This window comes from Chrysochloris asiatica, unplaced genomic scaffold (genome assembly GCF_000296735.1).
Source record: "Chrysochloris asiatica unplaced genomic scaffold, ChrAsi1.0 scaffold00030, whole genome shotgun sequence".
Lineage (NCBI taxonomy): Eukaryota > Metazoa > Chordata > Mammalia > Afrosoricida > Chrysochloridae > Chrysochloris > Chrysochloris asiatica.
This window is the reverse complement of record NW_006408548.1, coordinates 23,080,113-23,089,187: the sequence shown is the minus strand read 5'-3', so window position 1 is coordinate 23,089,187 and position 9,075 is coordinate 23,080,113. Positions and strand designations below refer to the sequence as shown.

At 36.9% G+C, this 9,075-nt stretch overlaps 1 pseudogene; it reads left to right on the top strand.

The window, feature by feature from the left end:
* Positions 1-1,456: 1,456 nt before the first annotated feature.
* The window catches only part of LOC102832457, a 37,059-nt pseudogene continuing 29,440 nt past the window's right edge, over positions 1,457-9,075 (top strand).

The following is a 9,075-nucleotide window of genomic DNA, read 5'->3' as shown; positions in this document are numbered from 1 at the left end:
TCATCTCAACTTACAGGAAGAAATAGGGCAGAGTGCCTCAAACAAGTGACTGAAATACAGAGTCTGAATATATAATATCAGAAATACTTAATTAGGAATTCAAAATAATGATAGTTAGTTACCTTCAATGGATTGAGGCAATGATCAAGAAAGCTGCAGATGACAGCAATGAGAACATAGAAAACAACTTTACAATCATTCAGAAAACATTACAAACAAACTCATAAAATAAATGAAAAAATTTGAAGACATACAAAAACACTAAATAGAAACACAGAAGATTAATACTAATATTTCAGAAATGGATATACTGAAAGGACAGAGAAGGAGATTGGATTAATGGATAGAAAAACTGGTGAGCTTGAAGACAAATCTCTCAATATTCATCTGCTTTAGGGAACAATAAATAAAAAGAACAAAATAATCGGAAGAAAGTCTAAAAATCATGTGGAACACTATCAAGAGTAATAACTTATGTGTGATCAGAAGTCCCAAACAGGAAGAGACTAAAGAAAACCCACACACACAGAGAGAAAATATTGTTGAATTGTTAGAGGAAAAATTCCCTAACAACATGAAAGATGAGAGGATATGCATTCAAGAACTTGAACCAAATGGTAAAGACCGCAAATGAAAATCACCAAAACCTACTGTAATCAAACTCATCAAAACAAAAGACAAGGAAATAATTTTGAGAGCAGTTCTGGAAAAAGGAAAAGTCTACAAAGAAGAACTATTAAGACTAAGTTCTAATTTTCAGCAGAAACCATATGGGCAAGTAGGCAATAACTTGGCATATAGAAAACTTTGAAAGAAAAATAGTTGCTATCCAAGAGTCATTTACCGTTCCTCAAATATGATGGTAAAATTAGAACATTTTCAGATAAAGAGAAGCTAAAAGAATTGATAAAAACTGGACTAACATTGCAAAAAATACTAAGAGGGGTTCTTTGGAAAGGTAAGCAACAACAGCAGACAATAACCTAAGATTAACATACATGACAGTGTCACCCAGAACTCAACCCAGATATACAGATATAGAGGTGTCCAAAGTAAAAATCTACAAAAATGAAAATAGGGAACCAGAGTTATCAGTTTGTAACAAAAACAAAAACAAAAAAATCCATCAAAGTAAAAAAACAAAAAAACTGAATAATGTAGTTACAAAACTTCCAAGTGAAGAAATAAAATATTTAGTAAATAAAAACAAAGTTAACTTTATCCCTAAAAGCACACCAAGTCCTATTTCTAACCCTAGCCTTAATCCTAGCCACACCCCGACACTACACTAAGCGCAAGGTCTAGGCTAGACCTAAGCATTCTCCTAACCCTAACTCCGTACTCTATGACTATCCCCACCTAAAAAAAGAAAGAAAAACTATCAATTTCAGGCTGAAACAACTAGAGATGATGCCCCATTAATAAAGTTGAGTATGTGTGGAGATTCTCAACCATCATGAAAGTTTTCAGGTAAGAATTGTCTCCTTGGTAACTGGCAAGGTAAGGCTTTCTAGGGAATATGGATTAGAGGACCTAAAACAGAACCTATAAAGTAAAATATGTCTGTTTCATTCATTCATTTCTCTTAAAATTACTGAACTTTGTTCTAGAGCAAAAGAGACCCCAAATACAATTTTCTTTTGCTTTTGTGTTCTACTGTTGTTTTTCAAATAAACTTTTTAATGCTAATTGAGTGAAAGTTTACAGAGAAGATCATCAGGTTTACATTCAACAAATCATACACTTTGTTTCATCTCATTTACTGCAATTCCTTCAATTCCATGGTGCTCATAGCTTACTAGTGTTATTGTTCACATTATATATCTGTCTGTCTGTTGTTGTTAGGTGCCACCGAGTTGGTAATGACTCATAACAAACTTAAACACAGCAGAATGAAACACTGCCCAATCCTGGGACAACCTCACTATTTTTGCCACACTTGGGTCCATCGATGCTGCCACTTGGCCAATCCATCTCATTGGGGGTCTTCCTCTTTTTCTCTGACCCACCACCTTACCAAAGATGATATCCTTCTCCAGAGACTGACAATATGTCCGAAGTATGAGAGAAGAAGTTTAGACATCTTGGCCTCCAAGGATGACTGCATTTCTTCCAAAACGGATCTATTGGTTCTTTTGGCAGCCCATGGCACTTTCAATATTCTCTTCCAACACCATAACTCAAAAGCATCAATTCTTCTACGGTCTTCCTTATTCACTGTCCAGTTTTCACATGCATATGAGGCTATTGAAAATACCATGGCTAGAGTCAGGTGCACCTTAGGCCTCAGTCTGACATCTTTGCTCTTCAACACTGCAGCATATTTGCCTAATGCAATATGTCATTTGATTTCTTGACTACTGCTTCCATGAGTATTGATAGTTGATCCAAGAAGAATGAAGTCGTTGACAACTTCCATCTTTTCTCTGTTGCTAAGAATGTTGTGTATTGGTCCAGTGGTGAGGATTTTTGTTTTCTTGACATTGAGATGTAATCCATACTAAAGTCTATGCTCTTTGATCTTCATCAATAAATGTGTCAAGTCCTCTTTACTTTCAGCATCAAGTCCTCTTTACTTTCAGCACAAGCAAGGTTGTATCATCTGCATATCGAAGGTTGTTAATGAGTCTTCCTCCAGTCCTGATGCCAAGTTTTTCTTCATGTAAGTGGCTAGGCATCATTTAATTCTTCTGATCTCAGAGTCATGGAGACTTATGTTCACATGTTCTATTAGTCCATTGTACTAACTGATTCCAAGCATCTACAATTCTCCTCACTCATGTTTCTTCTACACATGGAGAGATCAATAGTTGTACGTTAGATGGCCACTCATGTGTTTTTAAGATTCGAGATGCTACTCACCAAAGTAGGATGTAGAACATATTTAAGATTTGAAATGCTACTCACCAAAGTAAGATGTACAACATAGACTTTGTGGACAACGTTATGCCAATTGATCATGGTGTCCCCTGAGTGTATGGTCCTGAACTCCTACCCCCAGCAACTCATTGTCCTAGGATGTTTGATAATATCTAAGAAATTTTCATCATTTTGCCTGCTATATACTCTGCCACTTTCATATTTTTGTTTGCAGGAAAGGTAAATACCTATGTACAGATATCCTCTTTCAAACCTTTAGATATTTGTAGATATTCTCTCACTCTTCCTTGCATACCCATTCAACCTGGATCTCTGTCCATGTATCGATTCACAGAACGCTTGTTTCAAGGTTGTGCATATACCACTATTTACTTCTATCACCTTTAGTTCTTGCATACCTTCCTGTGCCTTCACCTGCCTTCATCATTCTTCTGCCAGTCTACCTCTTCTTGTATACTGTCCTCCACCTTCCCGTATATTGCCCTCCAAAACACCAGATTTGACATGTCTACCCACTAGCAAGTGAATTTGTCTCCCTTCTTTCCCATTCCTAGTATCCATCAAAGAATGTTTCTTTTAGCATGAACACCTTTTCTTGAGTTTTTACAACAGTGGTATCGTACAAGATTTATCCTTTTGTGATTAGCTTATTTCACTTAGCAAGCATAATACCCTCCAAGTTCATTCCTGTTGAATTGTTTCAAAGATTCATCATTATTCTTCAACATTGCATTGTATTCCATTGTGTGTATGTCCCAAAGTTTGTAGAGACCCCTTTATTAAGTCTTAAACAGGACAAAAGCAATACAATGACAAATAATCTGGATGTGGGAGACCTTCAATTGAAGATCATTGAACATAAATGTTGTTCAAAGAGCTCATGCCATTTGCCAATTATAGACCATAGAAAACAAAGGGCATTTATCACAAAATCATGAATAATTACAAATCAGCCCATCAGTGTCTCAGGTTGGATGACAAGAGCAAGAAAGAGACCATGACTGGGAAACATACATTATTGCAGATTAGAAATGCTTAAAGGATTGGTTGTGGGGCCCTCTGGCCATCTTGGTGAGGGCATGACTTTTGACCATGACGCCCTGTTGTTATTAGGTACTATCGAGTCAGTACCGACACATAATGACCTTATTCATAGCAGAACGAAACCCTGCCCAATCCTGGACCAACCTCACTACTGTTGCCATGTTTAAGTCCATCAATGCTACTACTTGGCCCTAGCATCCCAATTTTCATGAAGGGCACACCCAAGCAAGCCCCTGAGAGTAAGACTGCCCTTCCCTGGGATGGTTGTTGTTGGTGGTGTTATGTGCTGTGGAGTCAGTTCCAACTCATAGCGACCCTTCACAGGGTTTCCGAGGCTGTTAATCTTTATGGGAGCAGAATGCCTCATCTTTCTCCCACGGAGCAGCTACTAGTTTCGAACTGCTGACCTTGCAGTTCGCAGCCCAATTCGTAACCACTAGGCTACCAGAGTTCCTTAGGGGAATCATAATAATCTATCTTCAAACACACTCTGCTTGAAGACAACATTATTTACATAGCTAGTTAATAGTCAGAATGAACTCAATGGAGGCTGAATTTATATCAAGATTCAAAATAGATTTAGGACTCCACTGTAAATCATAGGCTTCCATAAACCAAGTATTCGTAATTTAAAGTCTAATACAACTTCTGTTATGTACCTCCTGAGAATACAGTGTTGTTAAGTGCCATCTAATTGTTTCCAAGTCATAGTGAGACCTTGTAAATCTTTGTGGAAGCAGAAAGCCTCATCTTTCCCCCTGAAGAGCAGATCATGGACTTGAGTTGCAGACCTTGTGGTTTGCAATCCAGTGTTTACCTCCAGAGCCACTGAGCTCCCTCCCCTGAGGATATAAAAGTGATTAAAACAAAGTTTTTGCATATAAAGTGTGTATGGTCCTACATACAACCATTTTTCCCCAGGAGTAAACTCCAAAATACTACATTTTTATGAATGTAGAAGTCCTTACAAGTGGTTTCAATGATATGTTTTGAATCATGAACTGGTATCATATTATTGTTAAGTACTGTTGAGTCTGTTCTGACCCATAGCAACCCTGTATAGGGTTTCCAAGGAATGACTGGTGAGTTTGAACCACCAACCTTGTGGTTCAAATTGACTTTGCAGTCCAGTGCATTAACCCACAGCATCACATCAGGACAGCAGAAACAAATATGGAATGAATCATGATGTAAATGTTATGTCCTCTGATTGTTTTAGTGGCCACCTGGCATAGTTTGAAATTTGTTCATCTTTCTTAAGCTCCATTTTCTTTTGCTGACTTTTAAGCTCCATTTTCTTTTCCTGACCCTTGAAGATATTTCTGTTTTCAATATCTCTTTTATCAAAAAAGATCTATAATACTTTCACACTCAGTAACAACTGAATTAAAGTCATGTGAACCATGATTTCCTCTAAAAACGTTTGCATTTTTATGTGGGGGGCGTGGAGGGGAAGTAACGACATTGTGTTTGAGGAATATAATGTTAAATACTCTGGTGTGGCACTTTGGGCTAATGTGTCTGGCTGCAAAGTCATTTGAACTTCAAGGTCAGTGGTTCAAGCTCACCAGCTACTCCTTGGAAACCCTTTAGAGGGTTGCTATGGATCAAAACTGACTCAACAGCACTTCACAACAACAATTCTTTTAAAGGTGTTTTTATACACTAATAAATTTAAAGTGACTTTAAAAATTTAAAGTAACCAAATCCACTGCCATAAAGTCTATTCTGATTCATAGTGACCTATGAAGATGTAAATCGTTACAGGAGCAGAAAGCTTCATCTTTCTCCCACTGAGCACCTGGTGGATTTGAATGGCCAACCTTGCAACTACCATTCCTGTGCTTATCCTACAGCACCAGTCACATAGAAATTCCAAGGTTGAAGAAAAAGCAGCAGTACATAAAATGGGTTTGACAACCCAGGTCCCAATAGGAAGGATGTGTGATATTTGTTAGATTTAGTGTTTCCTTTGGCAGTTCTGTTATGGTTGCTCTCAGCACTGGGTTCCGCACCCACAGCAAGAAGAAGATTGGTTTCTCATCACTATCAATCATGGTCGACTTTTCCAACAACATTGGCAGCAAAAAAGCTGTTAGTCATTTCTTCTTTTTACATAATCAGGCATAGAAATTTAGGGACTCAAGACTAGGTATGAAAGTGATCAGGATGAGTCTCTACCAGAAAGATAGAGACAAATTAGAATTAAAGGTGGTGGTATGTTTATTGCAACCACTTAAGACCAAAATACAAAGAAAACTTGTTTTCAAAGTTATGCATACTCATAATGTTGATATAGTTGTGTCTCCAATCTACTACCTTGATCACTGTGGGTGTGGTTCCATTACTGCAAATTCAACCACAGTAGGCTGAATAGCTATTTAGATTATGATTTCCTTTTCATTTGTTACAAGTTTATACTTCTGTATATGCTTCTTAAACAATTTCAGAATAAAGTTGGGGTCTTTTTTTATAACAAAAAAGTAAGCGTGAGTTCGTTTGCGTTTTCATTTAAACTTCAATTCATCAGACTTTTGCCTAATGTGGTAAGGCAATGAGTATCCTCCTTTCAAGGTGAAATATCTGCTTACACAGTGCTAAATTCTAGGACTCAAATGTTTTCTGTGCCAAGATTTCAAAATATGAGAATAGTTCTCCAAAATGGCATAGAAGATACAAGAAATGAAATGTTATATATGAACAATCCTGAACATATTATTCTTCGTTAAAAAGAAAACAGGGAAAAATAAATCTAAATGTTAGCCCAAAGATTAATTTTAATTAAGGTCCTGAAAAAGATGACATGTGTATTGATGAATGGCCTTCTTTGTTTTTCTTTTCTTTTCCTTTCACAGTTATGCTAGAAGTTAAGATTTTCTGGGCTTCAGGAAAGTATTATAAAGTAAAAAATAGTGGCAGTTTCAGATATCTCAAATGAAGAGCTGCCAATGTTGGGAAAGTCATGATGCTAAGTACTTTCTCATACTTCACATTTATATTTAGTCTAAAACATCCACTGTGTTCTTTCTAACTAAAAGACACCAATCTAAGAACTATAGGGAATATAGTGATGCATACATTTCAAAAAAGTACCAATGTACTGTGATATTGACAATGATGTGCACAGACTATATAAGGGCCTGAACAGAAAGGCAGGAAAATGGGTTAGATATTCATATTTTGCAAAGGGCTAAAACAGGTTTCAATATGATTAATGGATATCCCAGTACCCGCAAAAGGTACTAAGAAGCCTGGTGGCACTGTAGGTTAAGTGTTGGGCTGATAACCACAAGGTTGGTGGTTCAAACCCACCAGTCATGTCATGGGAGAAAGATAAGGCTACCTGCTCCTGTAATGATTTACAGTCTTGGAAACCTATTTCTATATACTATTTAGATTCAACAATTGTCAAGATTTGGCACATTTGTTTAATTATTCTCTCTTTCCATCATCTTTCCTTTTCATATCAGAATGTTGAAACTTTTTAGGATCAATCTAGCTATATTGTAAAATACGCCACAATATAAATTGAGTTACACTTACAAAAAAGAAATGTACAAACCCCATTCCCTTTTCCTTTAAATATGACTCTATTTGGAAACAAGAGTTTTCTCTTGTGTTAATAAAGTCATAGGAAAGTAGGATAGTCCTAAACCTAACCATTTCTGAGTAATATAGAAAGAGTAGATTAGACACAGGGACACACATTCAGACCATGATTCGGATTTCTAGCCTACAGAGCTGAAAGGAAATATATTTATCTTCTTCAAAGCCACTCATTTGTGGTATCTAAGACATCTCAGAATCAGGATTTATATCATTATTTTCTCTTGATTTAATGCAAGAAAAACATTTTTTCAGCAAGAAAATCAAACAGCTGGCACTGTTTACTTTATTTGCATTACATTGGGAAGCACCTAATATGAGATTGCTCCATAATGATGCTGCTAAGTTTATCTCTTGGCAGTTTCCAATTAATGCTGTGCCTCATAAAAGAACCCTTTATTAATATTAAGGAATAGGACATGAAACTTAAAGACACAAGAATATTCTGTTTCTTAACAACCTTTCACCTAAAGAAAGGTTCATTAACATTTTTGCATATTCCTTAATTTAGTAAAAAAACTACATTGATAGTTTTTAAATTAGAAATAAATAGCAGGAAAATACTAGGATATTTAAAAAAACTAACCATTCCAAGTGTTGGTGAGGATATAAAGCAAAGATAATTCTCATGAAATGGAAGGAAACCACTATACAAAATAGTATAGTAGTTTCTTACAAAGTTAAAGATACATTTACTATATGATCATCTAATTCCAATCCTAAAAAAGTGAAATCATGTATCTTTAAGTCCCTGATACATGGATGCTCATAGTTGCATTATTTGCTACAATCAAAATCTAGAAGAAGCCTGAATGCCCATTATTAACAGTGAAATGAATAAACAAATTATTATTTATATATGCATTGAAATATTGCTTAGCAAGAAAAGGAATGAGCTATTGGTACACACCAACATGAATGATTTTAAAAATAATTATGCTAGAACAAACAAGATGGCGGATCGGGTGGACGTATAGCAGAGAGCTCCGCCAAAAACAACACAGAATATCCAACAAAAGAGGCTCAGGGGATGGTCCCAGAACTCTGAGCCACATATAAAGGAATACTTAGAAGGTTGGAAGGCTCACAGCTGGGGGAATTCGTGGCAGAAGCAAGAAATCCATTGCTTTCTAGTCCACAATGCTCAGCTGCTCAAGGAGCCGCCATCATGGGTGAGACCAAGCGGGGGAAGGATCTGAGTGGCCACAGACACCTGGCAGAACCACTGATATAAAGGTGTGGACATTCTTTTCTTTTGGTAGCTGTTCATTGGTCCCTTGCTGTCTACGCACCTCCATTTGGGTGACTATAGGGGTGCCTGAGCTAGTGGGCACCCCAGCCCCACCCTCATAGGGTTCTACTATGCATGCACACAGATCTCCTCGAAATTTAAAGAGACAGTTTCCAATTAAAGCCAAATGGCCACAGCCGGCCCTGAACTGTTTCCAACTACAAAAAAAGGCCTGAACAGGGATTGTGGAGCGGGACAAGCAGACAAAAGAGGAAATAGGCCAAAATTAAATCCTAAGTTACGTCAAAACAACC